The sequence below is a fragment of the Pteronotus mesoamericanus genome, unplaced genomic scaffold, assembly GCF_021234165.1.
Source record: "Pteronotus mesoamericanus isolate MK-2021 breed Mesoamerican mustached bat unplaced genomic scaffold, CSHL_Meso_final scaffold_85, whole genome shotgun sequence".
In the NCBI taxonomy this organism is placed as follows: Eukaryota; Metazoa; Chordata; class Mammalia; order Chiroptera; family Mormoopidae; genus Pteronotus; species Pteronotus mesoamericanus.
This window is the reverse complement of record NW_026555329.1, coordinates 53,486,858-53,492,799: the sequence shown is the minus strand read 5'-3', so window position 1 is coordinate 53,492,799 and position 5,942 is coordinate 53,486,858. Positions and strand designations below refer to the sequence as shown.

At 36.9% G+C, this 5,942-nt stretch overlaps 2 pseudogenes; both read left to right on the top strand.

The window, feature by feature from the left end:
* Positions 1–215: 215 nt before the first annotated feature.
* On the top strand, positions 216–2,279 carry LOC129063191 (elongation factor 1-alpha 1-like; annotated as a pseudogene).
* A 2,760-nt stretch (positions 2,280–5,039) lies between these two features.
* Positions 5,040–5,597, top strand: LOC129063190 (cell division control protein 42 homolog; annotated as a pseudogene).
* Positions 5,598–5,942: the final 345 nt, after the last annotated feature.

The window sequence follows — 5,942 nt, the reverse complement described above, 5'->3', positions numbered from 1 at the left end:
TTTACGTTGGTGTTTTTCTCTCTCAACTCTTTAAATATTTTACTTTACTCTCTTTGTGCTGACATGCTTTTTGAAAAGTCAATGTAAATATTATTTTTGCTTCTCTATAGGTAAGATATTTTTTCCTCTGGTGTCTTTCAAGAAGTTATCTTTGCTTTTTTGCAACGGGTTTGCAGCCAGAACACAGGTATCGAGAAAACCACTACTAAATCAAAGCCAAAATGGGAAAGGAAAAGACTCACATCAACATTGTTGTCATTGGACACGTAGATTCCGGCAAGTCTACCGCTACTGGCCATCTGATCAACAAATGTGGTGGGATCGACAAGAGAACCATCGAAAAATTTGAGAAGGAGGCTGCTGAGATGGGGAAGGACTCCTTCAAGTATGCCTGGGTCTTGGATAAACTGAAAGCTGAACGTGAGCTTGGAACATGAGCATGGAACCACTGATATCTCCCTATGGAAATTCAAAACCAGCAAGTATTACGTGACCATCATTGATGCCCGAGGACACAGAGACTTTATCAAAAACATGATTACGGGCACATCTCAGGCTGATTTTGCTGTCCTGATTGTTGCTGCTGGCATTGGTGAGTTTGAAGCAGGGATCTCCAAGAATGGGCAGACCTGTGAGCATGCCCTTCTGGCTTACACACTGGGTGTGAAACAGCTGATTGTTGGTGTTAACAAAATGGATTCCACTGAGCCTCCCTACAGCCAGACGAGATATGAGGAAATTGTTAAAGAAGTCAGCACCTACATTAAGAAAATTGGCTACAATCCTGACACAATAGCATTTGTGCCAGTTTCTGGTTGGAATGGCGACAACATGCTGGAGCCAAGTGCTAACATGCCTTGGTTCAAGGGATGGAAAGTCACCTGCAAAGATGGCAGTGCCAGTGGAACCACGCTGCTTGAAGCTCTGGATTGCATCCTGCCACCAACTCGTCCAACTGACGGGCCCCTGCGTCTGCTCCTCCAGGACATCTACAAAATTTGTGGTATTGGTACTGTCCCTGTGGGCCGAGTGGAGACTGGTGTTCTCAAACCTGGCATGGTGGTCACCTTTGCTCCAGTCAATGTTACAACTGAAGTCAAATCTGTTGAAATGCACCATGATGCTTTGAGTGAAGCTCTTCCTTGGGACAATGTGGGCTTCAATGTCAAGAATGTGTCTGTTAAAGATGTTCGTTGTGGCAATGTGGCTGGTGACAGCAAAAATGAATGGAAGCAGCTGGTTTCACAGCTCAGGTGATTATCCTCCACCATCCTGGCCAAATCAGTGCTGGTTATGCACCTGTTCTGGATTGTCACACAGCTCATATTGCTTGCAAATTTGCTGAGCTGAAGGAGAAGATTGATCATTGTTCTGGGAAAAAGCTGGGAGATGGCCTGAAGTTTTTGAAATCTGGTGATGCTGCCACCATTGATATGGTTCCTGGCAAGCCCATGTGTGTTGAAAGCTTCTCTGACTATCCCCCTCTGGGCCACTTTGCCATTTGTGACATGAGACAGACAGTTGCTATTGGTGTCATCAAAGCAGTGTACAAGAAGGCAGCTGGATCTGGCACCGTCACCAAGTCTGCCCAGAAAGCTCAGAAGGCTAAATTATCCCCTACACCTCCCACCCCAGTCTTAATCAGTGGAAGAAAAACGGCCTCAGAACTGTTTGTCTCAACTGGCCACTTAAGTTTAATAGTAAAGGACTGGTTAATGATTACAATGCATTGTAAAACCTTCAGAAGGAAAGGAGAATGTTTTGTGAACCATTTGGTTTTTTTGTGTGTGGCAGTTTTTAAGTTATTAGTTTTTAAAATCAGTACTTTTTAATGGAAACAACTTGACCAAAATCTGTCACAGAATTTTGAGACCCATTAAAACAGTTTAATGAGAAAAAAAGAAGTTATCTTTATCTTTGATTTTCTACAATTAGAATATATGTCTAGGTATGATCTTTTAAGGATTTACACTCCTTGATGTCCTTTAAGTTTCATGGGTCTCTGGTTTGGTGACTGACATTAATTTTGAGAAATTCTCAGTCATTATTGACTATTCCTTTTCCTCTTTTTCTATCTTCTGGTATTTCTGTTATATGTATGTTATATCTTATGGAGTTGTCTCAACATTCTCACAGTTCTTGAATTGCCTGCTCTACTTTGTTCAGTCTTTGTTCTCTCTCTATTTCAGCTTTGGAAGTTCCTATTTTCTTTCCTCAGTTATATCCAGTTTACTAATGAGCCTATGAAAACATTTTAATTTCTGTTACAGTGTTTTTGATCTCTAGCACATTTTGATTCTTTTTTAGGATCTCCATCTCTTTGTTTATATTATATATCTGTTCTTTTCATGTTGTATACTTTTTCTACTAAGTCCCTTATCATGTTAACTATTGCTTTTTGTTGGTTTTGTTTTTAATTCTGAGACTTACCATTTCCACATCCCTGCATAAATATCTTACTGTGGTTCTGTTGCTTGTTCAATGTCCTCAACTCTGTGTGTGTGTGTGTGTTTTGCCTTTCAGTATGCCGTGTACTTTTTTGTTGAAAAGTGGACATGATGTAGTAGGTAAAAGGGTAAGCTGTAAATAGGTCGTTATTAATATAGTGGAAAGTTGTGGGGGAAAGGAAAACATTCTATAGCTCTATTATGAGATCTCAGCCTTTTGGTAAGCCTGTGCCTCTGGACTATGAACTTTACAGCTTCTCAATCCCCACTTCCACATATCTAAAGTGGGACAAGGATTGCTGATGGGGTTGGGGATGGGTATTTCCTTTTCCCAGGTAGGCTAGGTTCTGATAAAAATAGTTTCTTCTGAGAGAAGGTTTTGTTAAGAATAATAGAATACTCTGGTGTATTTCAAATTCGTTACTTTTCCCTTCCCTCTTCAAAAAACAGAGAATTTGTCTCTGGTTATTCATTGTGAAAACCTGCTAAAGTTCCTGAAGGTAAATTTCATAAAGTAGAAGGACCTCATATATCTGGGGACCCCTAGAGCTCTTAACTCTTAGTCTTGTCCTCAGTGGGCCTCTAGCAATTCATCCAAATTTAGATTTTTTTACTCTGGGACTAGTTCCCAAGGGGTTTTTTGCTTATGAATTTCTGCTTGGGTAAGTTGTAATTCTATGTATCTGCCTATTTATCTCTCCAATTTCCAGTTGATATGGTGGCATTAGTGAAATGTTTTTGTTGTCAATAACACAGAAACACTTCACCAAGAAAATAGGTTTTAAGGTGAGCTTAGGCAACAAAGTTTTGATAATTCAGTGGTTTTATGGCCAAATATTAGACTTCATTTTGAAAAGGTCAAACTCTAAAAGGGATATTCAGTAATCAGCTCTATTATGATTTCTGTAAATTTTGTATACTATTTTAATGATATCTTTGCAAGTGGGTATTAAAGTTGAAAATATAACCACCATGCTCATTATTAGTATCTAAAAGTGGCAATTCATCTGCTTGGTATCCCAAGCATATATATTTAAGGCACAGTGTGCTACATAAAACCAGCTATAGTCAGTTTAATTAGCATCTGATGAGAGTTAACAATTTAACTTAAATTTACAGCTTATATAAGGATTAGGTGTGATAAATTCATTTTACAATACTGGTGCCATTATAATAATTAACAATAAATTGATCACTGAATAAAAAATTAGAGTTGAGAAAAATCTTCTATAAGTTTGCTAATTTTTAAAGCTATAACATCCCAATAAAAATATACTCTAATTTTTAATTTTTAAATACATTTGTCATACATGGTAGTGCTATGGGAAATTAAAACCTGATGTCTAAGTCTAGATCTAGGCAAAATGAGAAAAAAGTAATCACATTAACAGCAGTTGGTCTTACACACTTGACTTTAAACCAATTTTGATTTTCATAAAATTGTTCAGGTTACCAGATGCTGGGGTCAAATTCCCTGAAGAGTTTATGATCTCACACTCAGGGATCAAGATTATTTATGTCCTCTTCTACCTCCTTAATGTACTTAAAAATACCTCATATATTTTTCTTGGTCTCCACCATGTCTCAGTAGTTTCTAAATGTGTTCTTTATGTTTTTGTATTTCTCTTCTGCTTGCTTTTGTAAACTTACCTCATTTTTATAATAAATTCTATTAATTTGTACAGCCTGGGGGAAAATGGATAATGAAACAAAACAACAAACCCTACATAAAATAGTTTTGCAAACTTTAAAAGTTGCAACCTTTAAAGGGTTGGTATCTCAAGAAGATGAGACAAACAAATATAATCAAATTTCTGATATTGATCTTTTTCTGGATAGAGTTAGGTCTATGCAAACTTATATCTTGAATTCCCTCCTAAGGTATATCCACCTATGAATATATTTTTCTAACATCTCCTTAGACTTTATTTCACTATTAGAGCCTCAGAAATTAATAAAAACATTATAGTTGAAAAAAAGTAAAAATTTTCCAATAAAAAGTGAGAGACTATTTTAGGAATAAATAGATGTGAGAAAAAAATGTTATGCAAAATGAAGTTACAAAGAACTACATATTTGTTAAGAGCACAGTGACAAAACAATAAAGTTAAGCAAAAAAAAAAGAAACTGAAAACAAAAGCAAACTCACTCCCAAACCATCTAGCAGGGTAAAACAAATATTAAATTTTAGGTTAAGTAAATTTAATCTTCAGAATTCAAAGCCTCGACTCCTGTGGAGAAGCTGACATCATCATTGGATTTGAAATGTTTAAAGTGGATAGAAAACTGTTTCAGCAGTGTAGACAGTTAAGTGAGTTGTGGGTGATGGTGTCATTGGTAAAACATATCTCCTGATATCCCTCATAATGAACAAATTTCCATTCTTATTATGTATCAACTGTTTCAAGTGGGTAGAACTGTTTTGCCTCTCCTCTTTTCTAAGATGCACTATAGATGTGACTAACTTTCAACAGAATTTGTTAGCCATTTGCTGATTTCTTTAGTTTAATTTCTAACTTCTTTCACTGATAAATGAAGAAAAGTATTGCACCTTTTGAAATATACCAAATGGGTTGAGTACATAATTTAAGAATGGAAACCAAATTTCCACTCTTATTATGTACCGAGAGTATATGGCTCTCTGCCAATCATAACTGTGACTACATAGTAGTCATAACTGTGAGTCGTAACTATGTAGTCACAGTTATGATTGGCAGAGAGCCATATACTGTTGGACTTTTTGATATTGCAGGGCAAGAAGATTATGACAGATTATGGCCACAGAGTAATCCATAGACAGATATATTTCTAGCCTCTTTTTCAGTGGTCTCTTCATCCTTATCTGAAAATATGAAAGAAAAGTGGGTGACTGAGATAACTCAACACTGTCCAAAGACTGCTTTCTTGCTTGTTGGGACCGAAATTGATCTCAGAGATGACCCCGCCACTACTGAGACTCTTGCCAAGAAAAAATAGAAGCCTATCACTCCCGAGACTGCTGAAAAGTGGGCCTGCAACCTGAAGGCTATCAGGTACGTGGAGTGTTCTGCACTCACATAGAAAGGCTTAGGGCATATATTTGATGAAGCAATATTGGCTGCCCTGGAATCTCTAAAACCAAAGAAGAGTTGCAGGTGTGTGCTGCTATGAGTATCTCTCCAGAGCCCTTTCTATACATCTGATGTCAGCATCATACTAAAAGCAATGTTTAAATCAAACTAAAGATTAAAGATTACAATTAATTTTTGCAATAATGCAAATGCACTCTACCTACCCATATGCAGTCATGTGAAACAAGGCCCATAGATATAGTTCCTTTCTCCCTCTCAATACTAGGTAATTTTGAGTAATTGTCAGAAAAGTGATCAGTACTAGCTTCTTTTTGTCTCAAAATATTTTTTTATAGTTGTTTTGTTTAAAAACAAGGCATGTTTGTAATGATTCTGTAACAGAGTAATTTAGGTTGCTGAAATTGCTCCTAGGTTCCACTCTGGA